General features: G+C 44.5%; 1 pseudogene; it reads right to left on the bottom strand.

Annotated features, from left to right (window-relative positions):
* Window positions 1–4,710: 4,710 nt before the first annotated feature.
* On the bottom strand, window positions 4,711–22,034 carry LOC128570197 (neurotrophin receptor-interacting factor homolog; annotated as a pseudogene).
* Between the last annotated feature and the right edge of the window lie 6 nt (window positions 22,035–22,040).

Raw genomic sequence — 22,040 nt, 5'->3', positions numbered from 1 at the left:
TGATGCCACTACACTCTACCAAGGGCAACATTGTGAGAGACTGTTTCAAAAAAAAAAAAAATCTATCTTCCCTGACTTTGTATGCAGAAAAAAAATATGAAAGCATAAGAAATGTCATAAAATTATCTCTAAAAGACTGGTAATCCAAGACATTTGAGCAAAACCTACTAAAATTAATCTTGTCAACTGGCTGGATCAAAGATGTATAAATAATCTTTATAGTAAAATCAGCTACAAAGAACAAAGAACAAAATGTTTGTTTAGCAAGTAAGTGGAAGTACTGGACTTAATCATGTACCTGTCAACAGTATACTGGACTCATCACATCTGGACCTTTTTGGCATTAATCCCCTTTTTTGAAAATCACAGTCCCAGTGAGGAACAGACCCAAGCTTGAAGCCACATTTAACTGTGTCCAGAGTGTCAGCTCCCACTTGTGCAGCCTGCCTTCCTCGTCCTGCCTTGCATGCACAAGTGATATGCATCCAGGTATTTAAAGGCAAAAGCTGGTCCATTCGTGTGGACTTTCTTATCCAGAGATGGCCTCTATGCTCTCTTGTTTTCCCTAACCTTGCTACTCACTCTTCAAAAGACTGAATTTAACTCCTCTCCCATTGAGTCTGGGCTGGCCTTAGTGACTGACTTATAAAGAATAGACGGGCAAGGTGACACCATGTGACTTCCTTACAATGGATTACAAAAGACCATGCTGCATGTGCCTGGTTCTAGTGGAACCCTGGCTCTCTGGATGGTCCCTTTCAGAACCCAAGCACAACTAAACCTAGCTTTGGCTCCACCTCAACCCAGGTGCCAGCTATGAGATGAAGAATTTGGAATGGGCCCAATGGCCTCATACTTTCTAGTCCCAATGAGCTCTCCCACAGCCTAGAACATTCTCATCCCTGCCTGCTCCTACCTTCTTTATCTCCCAGCTCAAATCATCACCTCAGTTCCTGAAGCCATCACCAAAGTATTTGACTTACTGTGGGGGAAATTGACCCCAGATTTTTTTTTTTTTTTTTTTGAGACAGAGCCTCAAGCTGTTGCTCTGGGTAGAGTGCTGTAGCATCACAGCTCACAGCAACCTCCTCCAACTCCTAGGCTCAAGTGATTCTCCTGCCTCCACCTCCCAAGAAGCTTGGACTACATGCACCTGCCACAATACCTGGCTTTTTTTTGGTTGCAGCTGTCATTGTTGATTGGCGGGCCCGGGCTGGATTTGAACCCACCAGCTCAGGTGTGTGAGGCTGGCCTCTTAGTCGCTTGAGCCACAGGTGCTGAGCCTTGACCCCTTATCTTTAGCATAAAATTTGCTTCCTACTTGAAAGAATCATGAGACTGGCGGGTAAGTTGTGTATATGTAGGATATCAGAACACTGCCCTCTAAGAGAAAATGTGTTTGTAAGGTGTGGCAGTAATATTATGGCAAAGATTCTCTAGATTCCAAAGATCTTTTTTTTTAGAGACAGTCTCTGTTCCCTTCAGTAGAGTGCTGTTCTGTCATAGCTCACAGCAATCTCCAGCTCTTGGGTTTAAGCCAATTCTCTTGCCTTAGCCTCCCGAGTAGCTGGGACTAGAGGTGCCCGCCACAACACCTGGCTATTTTTTTTTTTTTTTTTGCAGTTTGGCTGGGGCTGGGTTTGAAACTGCCACTCTTGGTATATGGGGCCAGTGCCATACTCACTGAGCTACAGGCACTTCCCCCAAAAAATATTTTGATGCTGGAGTCAGAGGTTGACTCAAAGTCTGTGATTTTGAAAAAACAAAAGTGGAAACATTATATCTGACCATTTTCATATCCTCCCTTATCAGTGCTAATGTCAGGCAAGTAGCTTTTTTTTTGGTCTCACTTTGTCACCCTTGGCAGAGTGCCTCTGGTCACAGCTCACAGTAACCTCAAACTCTTGGGCTTCAGAGATTCTCTAGCCTCAGCCTCTCAAGTAGGTGGGATTATAGCCGCTCACCACAATGCCCCACTATGTTTTAGAGACAGGGCCTTGCTCTGGCTCAGGCTGGTCTTGAACTTGTGAACTCAGGCAATCCGCCAGCCTCAGCCTCCCAATTGCTGAGATTACAGATGTGAGCCATGGCGCCCGTGGGGAAGCAGCTTTTCTCTACTTCTTCCTGTTTTATACTAATAAATATGGACCTGAGGTTAACTTGGGAGGGCTCCTCCCAGAGTTCCTCACTCTCCCCAGCACAGACTGTGTCAAGCCCCTTCATTCCTTGCACCAAGACTCCCTCATCTGGTGACTCCTAACCCCTTCAACTTACCCCTTCTAGGAATGAGAATCATGGCATAAAAGATTACTAAGTTCTGATCTCAAAGGTGCTACTCTTTGATTCATTCTTGAGGGTTGATATTGTAGAGTTCTGAACAGGATAAGTGACTGTGATATGCCACTAACACATCCCAGGGCAAGTTCAATACAGATATTTTACTCTCTGAATCATTGAAACAGGGGCTCTATTAGGTGTTTAAGGTTTTTAAAACAATGTAGCTACAAGAGGGGGGAGTTTAAAACAAAGAAACAATATAGCAGCCACAATCTCTATGCTCAGTATGGGAAAAGTTACACTACTGTCAGTCTTCGGGCATTTGGGCTCCAGGAGTCTACTTTGGTCATGTCACCAAAAGCTGTTGACTTCTGCGGAGAAAGGAGATGCCCTCAGCTTAGAAGGCATGACCCCAAGGACTCTTAAGGAGCTATGCAGAGCAGCACTCAACATCTGTTGAATCTAAGTATTTTTTATCCAGCTTTAAGAGGGTGTTTTTAAGTGTCATGCAGAACTCAATATATGTGCAGCTGTGGAGGGATTCAATGGGCATGTGCTGTACAGGCTGTATGACTTGGAGAATATTTAATATGGGTATCTTACCTTAATGCTGCCAATGTACTGTTGTTTAACTTCCTGGCTGGCACCTGTCCAGAGCCATTACCTCTGGGAATATACATTTATTTTGTTTCCATTTTTCCTTGGTAGGGGTCTTAGGGAAAAGACCCCTACCAAGGAAAAATGGAAACAAAATAAATGTATATTCCCAGAAAGCAACACATACTTGCCTGGACTTTCTAGTCCTCTGGGTTCTTCAAGGATTCCCTTCTCTATACAAACTGTATCATAATACCCTAAAGAGTGGAATGAACTGGTCATCCCAACAAAGGTAGAACTTTAGGCCCAAGGTACTGAAGCCTTGCACAGAATTTGCTAAAAATATCTCGCAATCTTCCTTTTAATATTGCTTTTTTTAGACAGTCTCACTATGTTGCCCTTGATAGAGTGCTGTGACGTCACAGCTCACAGCAACCTCCAACTCTTAAGCTTAAGTGATTCTCTTGCCTGAGCCTCCCAAGTATCTGTGACTACAGGCACCCACAACACCCAGCTATTTTTTGTTGTAGTTATACTTGTTTAGCAGCCCTGGTGTATGTGTCCGGTGCCCTTATCACTGACCTACAGGCACTGAGCTGGTTGCTTTAATTAAAAAAATTATATAATTTTATTCTTTGTGTTTGAGAAGTGTTATTTTAAATATGAAAACATTACTGTAAGGATATTTAAGTAGATGAAGGAAAGAAATCTTTTTTTTTTTTTTTTTTCTGAGTATGAAGCTGTCACCCTGGGTAGAGTGCTGTGGTGTCATAGTTCACAGCAACCTCCAACTCACGTTCAAGTGATCCTCTTGCCTCAGGTTTTCTATTTTTAGTAGATATAGGGTCTCACTTTTTTGCTCAGGCTAGTCTCAAACTTGTGAGCTCAAGTAATCCACCCACCTCAGTCTCCCACAGCACTAGGGTTACAGGAGTGAGCCATCATTCCCGGCCAAGGAAAGAGATTCTATACAGAAATACGTAGTTTAACCACATTCGTTTTAAAGTCCTTGTCCACATACTCAAATTTTTACTGTGGATACAAAATCATTGCACAGATTATTAAGTACCTGTCTTTATAAATTCATAAGCATTTTTGGCTGGGTGGCGTGGCTCATGTCTGTAATCCTAGCACTCTGGGAGGATGAGGTGGGTGGATTGCTTGAGCTCACGAGTTTGAGACCAGCCCGAGCAAGAGTGAGACTTTGTCTCTACTAAAAAGGAAAAACTGACACAACAGGATCACGTGAGCCAAACAGTTTGAAGTTGCTGTGAGCTATAATGCAGGGCACTATTCCAAGAGTGACAAAGTGAGACTCTGTCTCAAAAAAAAAAAAAAAAATTACAAGCATTTTCAGATTTTACTAATATAACTTTTATTTTTATCATTATTTTTTGAGAGTCTCACTATGTTGCCCTTGGTAGAGTGCTGTGGTATTATAGCTCATAGCAACCTCAAACTCCTGGGCTTAAGTGATTCTTTTGCCTCCCAAGTAGCTGGGACTACAGGCACCAGCCACAATGCCTGGCTATTTTTTGTTATTGCAGTTGTCATTGTTTACCTGGCCGGGCAGGTTTGAACCTTCCAGCTTGGGTGCTTGTGGCCGGTGCTCTAGCCACTGGCGCCACCTTTTTTTTTGTTGCCCTTGTCATTGTTGTCTAGCTGGCCCAGGCTGGGTTCGAACCCACCTGCCTCAGTGTATGTGGCCAGCTCGCCACCCACGGAGCTATGGGCACTGCCACTAATATAATTTTTAAGGACTAAATGAATGAGCAAACAGTAGGACATCAACTTATTGAAAAATTAAATCTTTTTCCCAAATACATTGACAACTGCTCATTTTCTTTACTCTAATTAAAAGAATGGTGGTGTCCCCAGTGGTTCTTTGGTTTGGGGAATGTCCTCCCTCTGCTTCTTTCACATTCAGTCCCAATTCCCAACCATCCAAATGCATGTTCTATTGCAGAATCAAGTTGAAAAGGCACTGTCTCTTCAACTGGCTTGAGAGCTATGACGTAGGCTGTTTCTTCTTCCACTTTGTCCTATTGTGGGTTTTCTGGTGCCCAATAAGGTGTGAGCTCTGGGTGAATGCCTTTCCACATTGGTGGCACACATATGGGCGCTCCCCAGTGTGAGTCCTCTGATGCAGAATGAGGTGGGAGCTCTGGCGGAAGGCTTTTCCACAGTCCTGACATGGTAGGGCTTAGCTCCAGTGTGAGTTCTCAGGTGCTGGGAGATGGCTGAGCGATCACTGAAGGTCCTCCCACACTCTTGACATTCAAATGGTCTCTCTCCAGAATGAACTCTCTAATGCTGAGTGACCGGAATGCTCCCCAAGGAATAATAACCAGTCCTAGTTCTCAGCCCAGAGGACAGGGAAAGGGAGGGTTTGGCCTTACCCACAGAGACCAGGTCCCCAAATGTCTCCAGCATCACATAATGGTACTCAGTCCTTTGTGTTGGGCCCAGGAGCCCCCACTCCTCCCTGGTAAAGTCCACAGCAACATCCTGGAAAGTCACTGGTTCCTGTGAAGTCACATGTGTTGTCTGCTCAGGAGGGTTCTTAATGGGGGCAGAAGAAAAGCTGGCTGAGTATTCCTACAAAACCCACTGTGATAGGGACTCTCCTGCTTTGGGGATTTGTTTAGAGATACCCACTGTGGCGAAAGACGTCTACAGGGTCCCTTTGTCCAGGAACCAAAGCTCCTACTTCACAAAGAGCCCCAAGTATATGCAAGCTATTCCCTTTTCCCACATCTGTATCTACCCTTCCCTGGGTTGACAACTTCCCACTGCAGAGCCTTCTCCTTGTATGAATACTACCTCCCCACTTGAGCTAGAGCAGGACAGTCACTCTGGCTGTGCTATGATTGGTCCTTTCTGGAAAGATGAGATCACCTCCACTTTGCTTTGCTTGGATGAGAGGCATCTTGCACATATGGGACACAGCCTTCCTGAGAAGGAATGAAAGAAAGCAGAGCCATGAGACTGGAGATGGTCAGAGATTCTTTCCATCACCTGGAAGCACCTGGATGCAGCCTTGCCTTAAGCCTAATCCAGAATACATGAAAGCCAATAAATTTACTTCTATGCTTGAGTCAGTATCAGTCACTTGCAAATAATTCTGACCAATGCCACAGATACACCCTTACCCTGATGGTCAGCAAGACAGGACCTACCTGTGTTACCCAGACCCTAGCTCTGGGTTATTCAGAAGCAAATCCCAGAAATGCATTTCTGAAGGATGAGGGCTCTTACTCTAACTGGGATATAAATGTCCACACACCCCTGGCCTGAGGTTGTTCTATCTCTCAAGTCTATGGAAACATTTGGTCAGTCCCCTCCCTTGTCTCATGCCTCAACTACCAGGTCACCATGCCCTCTCTCTAGTGATGCCACTGTGGCTAGAGGGCAGAGATTCTCTTCACATTCAGGTCGCTTCAGAGTCCAGCACAGACCTAAGAGCTGAAATTTGGAATGGCTCAACCTGTGGAAAGCCTCAAGTGTCGGCCTGCTTCACAAGGGATGCTGGGACCAGAAGAGGGTCATTTTCCCCACTCACCTCAGGCAGGGCCATCTCTGGCTGGATGGCTGTAGCCTTCTGCTGCTGCTTTTCCTGCTGGGCAGGGACTTTGAGACAGCAGGTGGGGTACTGTGAAGGCTGGGCAGGTGGTGCTGGGAGGACATCAGTAGGTGTGGTCATCCTCCAGAAGGGCAAGGGCAGCCTATCTCTGCTATCGCACACCAGCATTCTGCCACACCCTGTGATGTCCCTAGTCCTGCCTTCTCTTCTCCCAGGCTCAGCCCCTCTACTCTCGACCCTCCAGTCTTTTCAAGGTACTTGTCTTCCCACATCTGGATGGGTACAAGATGCTTTACTCTGCACAGGCCACAGGGAGCAGTGCTCCCACTGCTGAGACTCCTGGTCCCACTCTTTCCCTCTCTAGGGATTATCTTGTGCCCCAGCCCCGATGAGATGGCTGCCTCATGCCTTCTGTGAAGCTAAGCCCCCATTTCTAGCATCCAAGCCCTCCACCCTGCCCACGTGGGCACTCCTTTCTTCCATCACTCCTGCCACCTCATGGACTTCCCCAGCGTTCAGGACATGTACCAATCTTGACACGAACTTCATCAACTTTCTTCCACCTTAGAAAACAGGCCCATCTGGCCCCATGACCCCTCAACCATGGCTCCTCCTTGTGATCTTCTTTACATGGCACCACACATTTTGCAAGCTTGTATCATACTGGCTCCACTTGCAACATCAAGGGGTACCTGATGTAACCTAGCCTGGCCAGTGATTGAATCTGGGATGAACACAGCCCACAACCAAACAATCAGAGCCAACAGGCTTTGGAATGTTTGGGATAGAGAAATTCCACAAAGGGAGGACCCGCAGAGAGATGGACCCACAGAGAGATAGACTGCCTGTGGGTGAAGTCAACCAAGGGAAAAAAAAGTGACATAAGGGAGAAAAGATGAGTTCTGAGGACACTATGAGCTCCTGGGTTAAGCTGTGTCTGATGCTACATTATCCAAGAAGTTTTTCAATTAACTTTCCTCCTCTCTGAGCCATTCTATGAAAGTGTTTTGTGGCAGTCACGCCTAAGAGTCCCAAGTGATGCGATCATCACTAAGACAGGGATTCTGAGGGTTTCCTGGAAGACTTCTGTTTTCTGTGATATTAATTGATTTCATCCATATGTGAGGTTAAACACAGGATAAACTCACAGACATGGATATCAGGAACTCCACAGCTGTCTCCTTGGTAGCTGTATTTCTTTCTTTCTCTCTCTTTCTTTATTTTTTATTTATTTTTTTTTTTGATACAGAGTCTCACCTGGACAAGACGGGTGGATTGTTTGCACTCAGGAGTTTGAGACCAGCCTGAGGAAAAGCGAGACCCCCATCTCTAAAAATGGCCAGGCCCCATGGGCCTAGAAGGCTGAGGCAAGTGGACTGCTTGAACCCAAGAGTTTGAGGTTGCTGTAAGCTATGATGCCAGGGCACTCTACCTAGGGCAAGTAAGTGAGACTCTGCCTCAAAAAAGAAAGAAACTTATGCTAGAAAGAAATACATTGAATAATGTAATGTTCTATCCTGGGTTTTTTGTTTTTTGTTTTTGTGACCGAGTCTCACTATGTCACCCTAGGTAGTGTGCCGTAGCATCATAGTTCACAGCAACCTCAAACTCTTGGGCACGAGTGATTCTCTTTTCTGAGTCTCCCAAGTAGCTGGGACTGCAGGCACCCGCCACAACACCCAGCTACTTTTAGAGATGGGGTCTTGCTCTGGCTCAGGCTAGTCTCAAACTCATGAGCTCAGGCAATCCACCCACCTTGGCCTTCCAGAGTGCTAGGATTATAGGCATGAGCCACTGCGCCCCGGCCAGAACCTATATTTAGTTTCTTATTGCAGGTGTAATAAACTGCTGCAAACTAGGTGGCTCAAATGAGCATATTTGTTAGCTCACAGTTCTAGAGATCATAAGTCTGGTATGATATGTACCTCACTGGGTACATATCAATGTGTGTATCAATGTGTCAGCAGGGCTGGGCTTCTTTTGGAGGCTCTAGGGGAAAACCCATTCCTGGCCTTTTCTATTTCTAGAGGCTATCCCAAATATGTATCGTATGGCCCTTCCTCATATCACCCCTTCTTCTGTCATCACATTTCTCTGACTCTGATCCTGTGGCCTCCCTCTCTTAAGAACCTTGCAATGGGGTGGCACCTGTGGCATAGTGAGTACGGCGCCGGCCCCATATACCGAGGGTGGTGGGTTCAAACCCGGCCTCCAGCCAAACTGCAACAACAACAACAAAAATAGCTGGACATTGTGGCAGGTGCCTGTAGTCCCAGCTACCCAGGAGGCTGAGGCAAGAGAATCACCTAAGCCCAGGAGTTGGAGGTTGCTGTGAGCTGTAATGCCATGGCATTCTCCCAAGGGCGATAAAGTGTCTCTTAAAAAAAAAAAAAAAGAACCTTGCAATGACATTAGACCCACCCACCCATATAATCTAACTTATTCTCACATCTCAAGACTCTTAACCTAATCATATCTCCAAGATCCCGTTGTCCCTGTTAAGATAATAGATGTAGAGGGTGCAGGAATGAGGACACAGACACCGTTGCGACAATTGTTCTGAAGACCACAGCACCCCAAACTCTGCATCTGCCTTCCCCACCACCCTCCCACCACACCTTCTCCAGGATTACCTGTTCTTAGAATCCCACCATCTCCTCTATAGGATTCTTCCTTTCCCCTTAATCATAAACATCAACCAGTTAATCATTCATTCACTTCAGAAACGTCTTATGGATACCTATCAACATGGAACATGGAGGTACACAATGCAGAAGCATCCATACTCTCTAAAACTCACATGTGTGCTCTCTCCCTAGCCAGCCACCTCTCTTGGGAGGATGGGCAATAGCTCAAAGTAGCCACTATGCTTATACTCTACTTTCTGTCCTCTGTTCATCACCCACCATATTCAGCATGATACATTTCTTCTTTTTTTTGTCCCTGCTTGATATTTCAAAGCAATTTTTTTTTTGAGAGAGAGTCTCACTCTATTGCTCAGATTAGAGTGTTCTAGCATCCGCCTAGCTTGCAGCAACCTTAAACTCCTGGGCTCAAGCAATCCTTCTGCCTTGGCTTCCCAAGTTACTGAGACTACAGACACCTACCACAATGACTAGATAATTTTCTCTGTTTTTTGGTAGAAATGTACTCTCACTCTTGCTTAGGCTTTTCTGCAACTCCTGAGCTTAAGAGATCCTCCCTCCAGAGTACTAGGATTACAGGCAGGAACACCTGTACCTGTCTCAAGTCTCACTGTGGCCCCCACCTTCAGAGCTCAGGGATCGATTCCCACTGCTTTATCTTTAGAACAGCATGCAAACCACCACAGGGCCTTCACAGGCTGTGCCAGCTCAGTCCCCTGCTCCCTTCCTGTACCACCCTACCCAAATTATCCATGATTTTTGCACATACTGTGATCTATTCTTAGGCCCTAATAAGCAATGCTCATTCTTTTTGCCTTTTCTTTACATGGCCAGGTGTCAACTCCACTGACTCAGCCTCCATGAGCTCCAAGAGGACTCTCAAACTCATCGTGATCCCACCACATGCACATTCATTTGTTAAATCCCTGTCTCTCCTGCTAGACTGTAGGCTCTGACAGCTCAATACTTTTGTTTGTCTTACCAAGTAATAAAGGAATTGTGGTACAGCAGGGATCCCAAATGGAAAAAAAAGAAGTACTTTATCTGGAAGCTTTCAGTGGAGCCTTTGGAGGGCTCCTTGGAGAATATAGTGCTGGAACCTACCCAGGGATTTCAATAGCTCTGACATGGCTACACAGATGTCTTTGGTCTGCATAGAGTGTGCACTACTCTTCCCCTGACTCTCCCAGGAAGTCTGAAGTTCTCTCTCCTGCAGAGTCCTCTAACACACCCACATGGAGCACCACACCTACCTAACCTTCCATTGCACTCACCTTCCTCCTCAGATATCCAAGTGACATCCTCCACCAAGGCTGCCACCTCTTTGCAGTCCTTTGGGTGCTGTGATTCCACCCACGTCCGGAGTTTCCCAGGTAGTGCACCCAGGAACTGCTCTAGCAGCAGCACTCCAGCATCTGCTCCTTGGAGTGAACGTCAGGCTACAGCCACTGGTGACACAGTTCACGAAGGTAGGTGAGGGCTTCTCAGGGACCTACCACATTCCCATAATGAAATTGCCGAAATTTCTGACGAGCAGCCTCAGGATCAGCTGGATGCTTGCCCAGCTGTTATACTGGCTCCTTGAAAATGTCAGGACTCAGGACCCCATCTTCAGCATAGACAGCGCAAATCTGGGCAGTCCAGGCACCAGTTACCTCCTGGTTCAGTGTGAGGACCTCAACAACCTCAATGTTCATCAGGGGATTCTCAGCAGGAAGAGGACCCAGCCGAATTTTGATTTGAGGCCCAAGATATTCTGCAGGTCAAGAACAGAACAAGAGAAATGGTCAAAAAGCACATGGGAAGATGCTCAGTATCATTTCCCATCAGAAGACTGCAAATCAAAATCATAGTAAAATATACTTTATACCTACAATAACGGTTTTTATCAAAGATGGACCGTAACAAGTAAGAATATGGAAAAACTCTTAGACCTAAAAACTCCTGGTGGCAATACAGAATTCTATACCACTTTGCAAAATACTTTGGTAAAACCTCAAAAACGTAAATGTAAAGTACATATAACCCCCCAACTCTCCATCTAGTAAATATTCCTAAAATAACTGAGTATTTCTTATAGAACTGAAAGCATATGCATACAAAAACCTGTCTCAGAATGCAGTATTATTCATAACAGGACATCTGTGTTATTTCCCCTTTTTGGCCATCAACTGACGACCATATAAAGAAATTGTGATCCCCTTGTACAACAAAGTATCTGGCAACAAGAAAAAATCAACTGATAGGCTCAGCGCCTGTAGCTCAAGCGGCTAAGATGGCAGCCACATACACCAGAGCTGTTTGAATCCAGCCTGGGCCCGCCAAAGAACAATGACAAATACAACCAAAAAATAGCCGGGCATTGAGGCAGGTGCCTATAATTCCAGATACGTGGGAGGCTGATGCAAGAGAATCACTTAAACGCAAGAGTTGGAGGTTACTGTGAGCTGTGACGCCACAGCACTTGAGCTGTGATGCCACAGCACTCTACCCAGGGCAACTGCTTGAGACTCTGTCTCAAAAAAAAAAAAAAATCAACTGATACATGCCACAACACAGATGAACTTTGAAAGCATCATGCTAAAGTGAAAGAAATCGGATATAAAAGGCCACATTATTACATTTATATGAAATAGCAAAATCCATACAGACAAAAACTTGATTGGTGATTGCCAGGAGATGGAAGAATTGAGGGAATAGAAAGGGGATTGCTAACTGACATGGGTTCCCTTCCATGGTGATTAAAATGTTTTGCAGTTAGATAGTGGTGATGGTTCCAGAACCCTGTGAAAATAGTTTTAAAATCCCTGAATTATACACTTTAAGAGTAAACCTTGGCTGAGTGCCCATAGCAAAGTGGTTATGGCACCAGCCACATGCACCGAGGGTGGTGGGTTCGAATCTGAGCTGGGATAGCTAAAAAACAATGACAACTGCAACAAAAATATAGCCGGGCATTGTGGTGGCCGCCTGTAGTCCCAGCAACTTAAGAGGCTGAGGCAAGAGACTCGTTTAAGCCCAAGAGTTAAAGGTTGCTGTGAGCTGTGACACCACAGCACTCTACCAAGGGTGACATAGTAAGACTATCTCAAAAAGAACAAACAAAAAAGTAAACCTTCTGGTGAGTTACCTCTTTATACAGCACTTTATTATTTTTTTTTAATTACTAAAACCCTTAGTAATTTCTTTTTTTTTCTTTTTCTTTTTTTTTTTTTTTTTTTGAGACAGAATCTCTTTATGTTGCCCTCGGTAGAGTGCTATGGCATCACAGCTCATAGCAACCTCCAACTCTTGGGCTGAAGCGATTCTCTTGCTTTAGCCTCCCAAGCAGCTAGGATCACAAGTGCTCACCATGACGCTTGGCTATTTTCTTTTTCCTTATTGTTGTAGTTGTCATCATTGTTGTTTGGCAGGCCTGGGCTGGATTTGAACCCACTAGCTCCACTGCATGTGGCTGGCACCCTAGACACTGAGCAAAAAGCGCCAAGGTGAGGAAGTATTCTTCTTTTTTCTATAACATGTCTGCCTCAAAAGTTTAGTCTGTTTTTCTTCATATTTAGATAAAGGTTAAAGACAATTCAGCCCTTGCATTTAGCCCTGGGTGCCAACACTGGATGCCAGAGAGTGTTTGTTCCCTAGACAAGAGGCTCACATTTTATACAGGCCTTATAAGACAAATATGGGAGGTGAGAGTAAAACAAACTAGTAAAGATCTGTTTTACTACATCTATATACTTATGTTATCAAACCTTTAGGTAGGGCTTATGTTTTGTATGATATAAAAAATAGGATAAGGTTCGGCTCCTGTAACTCAGTGAAGTAGGTTGCCGGCCACATACATTGAGGCTGTTGGGTTAGAGCCCAGCCTGGGCCTGCTACACAACAATGACAACTGCAACCCCAAAATAGCAGGGCATTATGGTGGGCACCTGAAGTCCCAGCTACTCAGGAGGCTGAGGCAAGAGAATCACTTAAGCCCAAGAGTTTGAGGTTGCTGTGAGCCGTGATGCCACAGCACACTACCTAGGGTGACATAGTGAGACTTGGTCTTAACAAAAAAAAAAAAAAAACAAACAAGGTAAAACATCACCTTTACATTATTCAATATGTTTCTTTCTATCATAAGTTTCTTTCCTTTTTGAGGCAGTCTCACTTAGTCACCCTAGCATCATAGCTTATAGCAACCTCAAACTCTTGGGCTCAAGCAGTCCACTTGCCTCAGCCTCCCAGGCGCACAGGGCCTGGCTATTTATTGAGACCAGCGTCTTGCTTTTCCAAAGGCTGGTCTCAAACTCCTGAGCTCAAGCAATCCACCTGTCTTGTCCAGGGTAAATTTATTTGTTCTGTTAAATAAAATGAGGACGAAGGCAGTTAATTTGCCTGAAGAGATTAAATTCAGAACATCTCCACTCATAAGAGTCCTCTTATGCTGAAAACAATGAGTACTCCTCCTGAAGGGGTTCCTACTTTGTCATTCACTGGGCACCCTACCAGTGACTTCTATAACACCTGCAGCATTCCCAACACTGATTACATTCTTAGGCTATTTTAGTATGACTTCTATGATGCTGAGTAGGAGAGCTATGCATACAACTTCTCCACAGCAATTACATGTTATCATCATTTCAGAATTCTCAGACAGAATTACTGCCTGTTAAGAACTTTTACAGTATGAATTCTCTCAAGTCTGAGTTATGCCAGAGTCTTTCATGATGTGATATTACTGAGATTTTTTTTTCCCCTGTGTGAGTTCTCAGATGCTAAAAAACTTATGAAAAGAACTTCATTCATAGTCTTTGAAGGTTAATCTCCCATGTGAGTCTTTCCTTAAAGGACAAGCTGAGCTGAAAATGAGCTTTACTCCATTCTGTTTTTAGATGAGTTATCTTTTCTATCAAACAAGTGTATTCCACTCATTTCCTACATTATCTATCTATATATACATATATCTATACATCTATCTATCTATCTCTCTCTATATATAACATATATATATAGAGATATATATATATATATATATGTTAACTCTATGGTCTATGTGATTCTGTCAGGCTACATGAAGGATGGAATCTACAGAAGCATCTCTCTCTCCCAATTAAACTACTTCCTTCCTTAAATTATTTTTTTGCAAAAATTTAGATTTGAAAAGAATGCCATATTCTTATTTTTAGAGCTCATTTCCTACTAAATGACTTGACAAGTAAAAAGTGTTAAATTCTTGTAGGATGTCCTATGAGCATAACCTTCATTAATAGTCCCTTCCCTGCCTTGCTTCCCTAATGACTAAATCTAGTTTCTATTTCAAGTATTCTACCCAATAGCCACACAGAGCAATGCCTTCTTGGGATGGACACTAACTGAAAGCTGAAGTGTGACTGCCATAAAATTTACTTCAGCACATTTTTTACCTTCACAGCATCACTACCCATTCAGTGCTTTCTTGAGAATATGGCATTTATTGATTTTTCTTTCTACTTCAACAACCAGGGCCTAGGCTGTCATTCTTGTGAACACAGAAAGCTGGACAAGTACACAAGTTGAGTTGCCAAAAAGGCCCAGCTTTGAATTCACTTCCAGTTCTGTCCATTAATGAGGGAGAGACCTCTGCGAGGGATAAATGTCTCAGCCAACAGTAAAGGCTGCCATTCCAAACACATTTTTATGTGCTGACTGGCTCTCCTTCTGAGGTCAAATGGGTGCACTCAACTGGCTTTGCAAACCTCTTTTTTATTATTATTATTTTTAGAAGTATGGAGCTTTTAATTATTTATTTTTTAGAGACAGAGTCTCACTGTGTCACCCTCAGTAGAGCACTGTCATGTCATAGCTCACAGCAATCTCCTGCTCTTGGGCTTAGGTGATTCTCTTGCCTCAGCCACCTGAGTAGCTGGGACTACAGGCACCCACCATAATGCCCAGCTATGAGACAGAGTTTCACTTTCTTGCCCTCTGTAGAGTGCCACAGCATCACAGCTCACAGCAACCTCCAGCACTTGGGCTTAGCCGATTCTCTTGCCTCATCCTCCAGAGTAGCTGGGACTACAGGCACCCACTACAACACCTACCTATTTTTTTGTTGTTGCAGTTTGGCCAGGACTGGTTTGAACCCACCAACCTTGGTATATGGGCTGGTGCACTACTCACTGAGCCACAGGCGCTGCCCTGCAAACCTCTTTAGCTGTCTCTTACTTCCTTCTCACGCAAACTATTTATTAACAGAACCAGTCAAGACATGGGATAGTTCAAAATCAAGGCAAAAGCTGTGACTTTGTAGTGTTATGTAAACATTTTGTTTAAAATTATTTAAACATAAAAAGTAGACTGGGCGCCTATAGCTCAATGGTTAGAATGCCAGCCCTGTGCAGCAAGAGTGGCAGGCTTGAACCAGGCAGGCCAGGGCCTGCTAAACAAATAAACAAAAACCCCAAAGACAAAAAAAAACAAACAAACAAAAAAAAACCTGTACTTCTACCCCTTGAAATAGTCCATGCATTTACCAGCTCTCCTTGGTTCATGCCAAAAATTCAGAAGTAAATTTTCTCCCTTATCACATTTAAAAAATAAGATAATGACATATAAGAAAGAATGTACAGATGGTCTTCTATATCCATGGGTTCTGTATTTGTTGATTCAACTAACTGTAGACTGAATGTATTGGGGGAAATCAATGGATGGTTGTGTCCATACTGAACATTTCCAGAATCTTCCCCTTGTCATTATTCCCCAAACACCACAGTATTAACAACTACTTTACTTATCGTTTACATTGTATTAAGCATTATGAGTGATGATTTGAGATTGATTTAAACCTATGAGAGGCTATGCATAAGTTATAGGCCAATACTAAACCATTTCATATAAGTGACTTGAACATCTGTGGATTTTGGTATCTTGTATGAAGGTTGGTCCTGGAACTAATCCCACATCCATATTGGGGGACCACTGTATGTAGTAAGTACATGTTATAAATAATCACAGGAACTCAGTCTTCCTTTCACTTATGAAGAATTCTTGGCTGCTTTTCCTTCACCATCCTCATTACTCACTTACCCCTACTGAGTCCACTCATGAATCACCCACACTTGCTTCTCCCTAAACCTGCTCTTACTCTCAAGCCTGGTACTAGGACCTCTCTCTTAGGTGCTACTGTGGCCCCCCTGCCCCATGCCCTTATCACCAAGGTGTTAATAGTGCCAAGATGTTACAGGTGTTTCTTATAATTGCTGAGTGTTTCCAAGCTTAGCTCTTGCTTCTCCTTTCCTTAAAGGCATATGGTCTACTACAGTGCTGTACCTCAGTTCTTTCTTCACAAGCTACCCAAAGGGAGCCGTGAAAAGGTACGTCTCACCCCCTCTCAAGAATGCAAAGCAGTCCCCTCACAGCCAATGAGACTTTGATTATGCCAAACCACATGCCCCTCTTTATACTTGTTATCTACTCCTGCCCCAAACTTACTGTTCTTCAGAAAGCCAAGCTCTTTCCCATCTCATGGTCACTACAAATGACATCTCCAAGTCTGGAAGCTCTTTTCACCAACACTCTTGCATGTTGGCACACTTATTTTCCCTTATTGGCTTAAATCTCACCCCTGCAGAGTCTCTCTTCCCTAATTTCTCATAGCTCTCCCCTTTCCACTGAGTTCTTTTACTTTTCAGTACTTACTACAACTTATTCTATCTGTGCTATCTGCTTACAAACAGCCATCAAATTGATTATGAACTGTATGGTGGCAGGGTTTAAGTTAAGGCTTTAGTTTCTCACACAAGTGTTTAGTATACTGCATGGGACAGAAGAGACTCTCTGTAAATATTTGGGAGGTGAAAGAAGGAAAGGAGAGGAAGTAAAACATCTAACAAATAACTCTGTGACAAAGCAGAGATTAACTGGGCACCCATCATCTCAGGCACAGAATACAATAGCTCCCTAACCTCACACAACTTCCCCTCACACAGCCTATAACTCTGAGACACCACCCCTCAATCTGTCACCTGTGAAGCCAGCTTTCCCCTATGTGTAGAACCATAGGCACCCACAGTGCCCCACAGAGCAGCTAGATTTAGGGAACTATATCCAGAAGTACATGACCTGGAGGTTTCCCATGCAGGATATGGGACTTAAGCTCTAGGGAGGATGAGACACTAACTCATCCCATCCAGAGTAATCTAGAACCATAAAGACCAGAAGGGACATTAGGAGTCTAGATGATCAAGGTTGAAACCAATGGGCAGACAGACACAAAGTGCTTGCATTGCAGGGTACCTTGTAGAGGACATATAGTTCGGTTACCTGTGCCAATGGGTAGAAACATTTTCAGTGAAGAGAAGAGAAAGGCCTCTGAATGTGGAAAAGAAAAAAAAAATCGAGATGTCAAGCTAAAACATGGAAAAACCTGAAATAGAGTTGAGAAAAAGAGGAAGAGGAGTCACAGAGACCACACCCCCACTATTCTGTGGTGAACAGTTCATCATCAAACATGGGGGCCAGATACAGATTTCAAATACAGATTTCACATAGTAACCATAAGTGGGTAGTTACAGTGGTATTTAAATCAGAGCACAGAGAACAAAGAGAAGGCAAAGCATCCAGTGTGCTTTCTAGCCAGCACACCTTGATGATAGAAAAGCTAAAAAAGATAGCAAAGAAAAACCCACCTTCCTAAAGTAATTTATGAGCATTGACATGAAAAAGAACATAGTCAGTAAACAGTGCTGAAAGAACTTGTACCCCACACCAAGTGTCGGAGGAAACTCCAGATAAACTGAACCAAAAAACAAATTTGAAAATACTAGAATACACAAAAGTGTGCGTACTATTGGCCTACTTATGATACAAAACCTAAAATGGTAATAAAAACAGACCTGAAAAAAAATACTTGAAATTATAGAACTTCTGTAGAGAGACTACATAAAGATAGAAGGTCTGGAATATAGTATTTCAATATTAACATCCAGAAAATATTAATTACCACATATAAAAGGAAGACAAACAAGGGAAAATACACAAACTCACAGAAGAAAAAAATGCCAAGAGTATATAAATTTATAAAACGTGCAACTCTGGCAGCTGTGAGGAAAATGTGAACTAAACCTAATATGCTATTTTTTTTTTACACATCAAACCCACAAATCTTAAAAAAAAATAAGGCTCGGCACCCATAGCACAGTTATGGCGCTAGCCACATACACCAAGACTGGTGTGTTCCAACCAGGCATGGGTCAGCTAAACAATATTGACAACTACAACAAAAAATAGCCAGGCATTGTGGCAGGTGCCTGTAATCCCAGCTACTTGGGAGGCTGAGGCAAGAGAATCGCTTGATTTCAGGAGTTGGAGGTTGCTATGAGCTGTGACACAACAGCACCCTACCGAGGGTGACATAATGAAACTCTGTTTCAGGGAAAAAAAAAAAAAAAATTAAAATTCCCCTGGTGATGGAGAGGGCAAAAAGCACTCATGCGCCTGAGCTATACATACTTTATAGGATTTTAGATGGCTATTTATTGCTACCAGATTTTTAGCTTACACTTTAGTCAATCCTACAGTTAACTGGTATCAACTATGTTTCTTGCACAGATAACTGATGCCCCTAGGATTGCCACCACACCTGCTAAAGCAGCCTTACTTGTGACACGTGCCCTAGGTCTGTATGACTGTTTGCCTATTTGGATTCAGTTCAGGGAGAATGTAACCAAATTTATGGCAAGTACATCAAGCTCCAGTATCCAAAAAAGAAAAAAAGAAAAAAATCTAGCCTACAGAAAAACTAACTTGTATGTGCAAAAAACTGTATACAAGCAAGTTTTTTCCAACAACTGGAATGTCTCCCAAGGGGAGAGAAGAAAAATAAAATGTGGACTACAATGAATCTGTTAAAGAGTGAAGCAGACCTGTCTGTATTGAGTATAATACACCCCCAAAACATCTATATAAATTTATACACGTGCACTAAACCCATAAACAGAAGTCTGGCTACAGACACACCAGACTTAAAAATGATTACATGAGGGGGAGGAATGCAGACAATGAATGGAACAGTGTGAGGGAGCCCCTACTGTCAACACATATACCACCTGCCTAGTAACAGGTTCCCTTTCAACCAAGTAGGACACTAACTTTGGAGCCACAGAAAAGCTTGGTTCTGCATGTCTGTGGTTACTTACTATATCACTCCAACCTTCTCCAACTCTTTTCCAAAACATTGGTCCCAGACTAATCAATTGATCCATTCCCTGTGAGGTCTTCCCATGTGCCTGGTTCTCACCTGGAAAGGTATCTTGAGGAATTCCTCTCTCCAACGGCCAGAATTCTTCTGCTTCCTCTAACTGAGATACCACATCTGGCTTGGAAAGCCGATATTCTGCTCAAAGGAAAAGAGACAGGGCTTGCAGGGGTGGTCTGTGTTTGGGAGAAAATGCTGCCCTGCTGCTGTACAAGCTGTTTCCACCTTCCTCCCTGTGATGGCATGACATAACTTCTGATGACCACAATCCTAACCATCCCCTTTCTTGGCCCAGTTCCAGTCACTCACACAAAGGGAGATGGGTTAGCTGAGACTTTTGGGAAAAGCTTGGGTTTTCTTGTTAAATGCAAAGCTGTGAAAAGGAGCAGGCCAGCGCTACCCCCTTCCCTTATTTCTGCCTTGAATGCAGAATTGTTTGAAGCCACAGGCATATAATGACTAACCAGAAGATGGAAAGGTTCACAATAGCCAGAGATGCAAGGGATTAGGTTCTTTGATGACGATACACTTGACCTGGCAGAACATTTTATACCACATCCTCTGTAATTCTTATTATAAAAACAGGAATCATACACTACTGCAGCTGCAAACATCCTTAACAGACTCACATGCCTAGTACTCGGGGGCTCTGAGCAATGGATTAGGCAGTAGTAAGTCCTTATCCTACAGGTGAAAAATTACACTTGCTTTCTCAGGCTCCAGGGCCATAACACTTCCACTGTGATCCCTGCAGTTTAAGCCCAAATAGACACACATTTCACACAAAGCACAGATCTTTATTGACATAGAGGCCAGCCTTACCCACTGATACCAGGTTGCTGTAGTTCTCTAGCATCACTTCCCTGTACAGATATTTTTGTTCCAGGTCCAGCAGTCCCTACTCTTCCCCAGTAAAACCCAGTGTAACATCTTCAAAAGTCACTGGTTCCTAAAATCCAGATTTTTGTTCAGTCAGGGCATGTCCTCATCCATGGCAAAGACAAAGGAGGATGACAGAGCCCGTGAAATCACAGAATGGTGTACAAGATGATGATCATCTTGGGAGTCACATCCTGAGATTCTGTGCCAGTCTGAAACTCTGAGCAAACACAAGCTTAGACCCTATTCAGGTCACCAGACCTTGCTGGCATATGAAATCCTGCCCATTTCTTATTAATCTGAGCATTGGAGTATAAGAATTCCTAGGGAATTCCCTGAGCTGAATCATCACATGCAAGACTTCAGCCCATGGCTCCAGGCTTGTAGCTCAGCAGCTAGGGTGCCAGCCACGAACACGGGAGCTGGTGGGTTCGGCAGGGGCGGGCCAAACAACAATGAGAACTGCAGCAAAAAACAGCCAGTCATTGTGATGGGCGCCTGTAGTCCCAGCTACTTGGGAGGCTGAGGCAAGAGAATCTCTAAAGCCCAAGAGACTGAGGCTGCTAAGAGCTGTGACCCGAGGGCTCTCTACCTAAGGCAACATAATGAGACTATGTCTCAAAAAAAAAATAGACTTCAGCCCCTACTGTTTCTTCTTTTTCTTTTTTTCCTCAAGACAGAGTCTCACTATGTTGCCCACGGTACAGTGCTATGGCCTCACAGCTCACAGCAACCTCAAACTCTTGCCTCAGCCTCCCAAGTAGCTAGGACTATAGGCGCCCGCCACAAACCCGGTTTTTTTTTTGTTGTTGCAGTTGTCATTGTTGTGTTGCAGGCCTGTGCCGGGTTCGAACCGGCCAGCCTCGGTGCACGTGGCCGGCGCTGTAACTGCTGTGCTACAGGAGACGAGCTGAGCCGAGCCCCTTCTGTTTCTATCTCATTTATTTTCAGGGATCCATCCACTATTCTCTTTTCCTTTTGTTGCTAAACTGAGCTCATGTCACGTCTTGTTTGAAACCTCAACAGAAGCCTAATCCTCACTTATACCTGTCAGTTACTCAGCTCAGTATAGATGAGAGTAAACTGGAATCACCTCAGCCTGCCCTTCAGAATCACCCCCAATCTGGCCACTAATCTAACCACACCCCTTAGAAAGCAAAGCAACCTGCGGACTGTCTCGCGCCCAACCAACCCCTTGCAGCTTCCTGAGGAGCTCTGGGGCCCGAGGAAATCTCACAGAAGGGGGGTCTCTCCCTACCACACCCCCATAAAGGAATGGACTCAAAAGCTAAAAGAAGCCTCTACTCACCCCGGACCAGGTCGTCGGATGCCTGAAGGCCATACTTTTCTCCCTCTCAGTCTGTCTGTCTCGGGAATGGGTGAAGTCCTGAGAAAACCGAAGTGGGGTTCAGGGGAAATCGCCAGGGAGCTCTCCCCGGGTGTGCTCGCAACTGGCTTCATCCACAGGAAATGGCAAGTCCACCCTCACAGGAGGAGCCCAGAATGTCTCAAAAGCCCACTGCAGCACGATTGGAGAGGACCCTGGCCAACAGGAGCGCGCTGTTCCCAGCTCCCAGTACCCGCAGGGGGTCGTCCGCCTTCCCAGGCCCCGCGCTCCCAAGCACAGTCGGCTCCCTCAGCCCTCAGGTCCCGAGACCGCCGTCTCCCCTCGGGGTTCCAGGTCACACCATGTCCCATAGCACGTCGGCAGGACAGCAGGCAGGTCTGACTCCGGGCTCCTAAGCTCGGCAGGGCAGGGCCCCAGGCTGTGCCCGCTCCAACTAGCGACCCCACACCCGCCCAGGGAGCTCCCGCCGGACACGGCTTTCTAGCCCCACTC

This window comes from Nycticebus coucang, chromosome 18 (assembly GCF_027406575.1).
Source record: "Nycticebus coucang isolate mNycCou1 chromosome 18, mNycCou1.pri, whole genome shotgun sequence".
NCBI lineage: Eukaryota > Metazoa > Chordata > Mammalia > Primates > Lorisidae > Nycticebus > Nycticebus coucang.
Note: the sequence above shows the minus strand (reverse complement) of the source record. Positions and strands in the feature narration are given on the sequence as shown.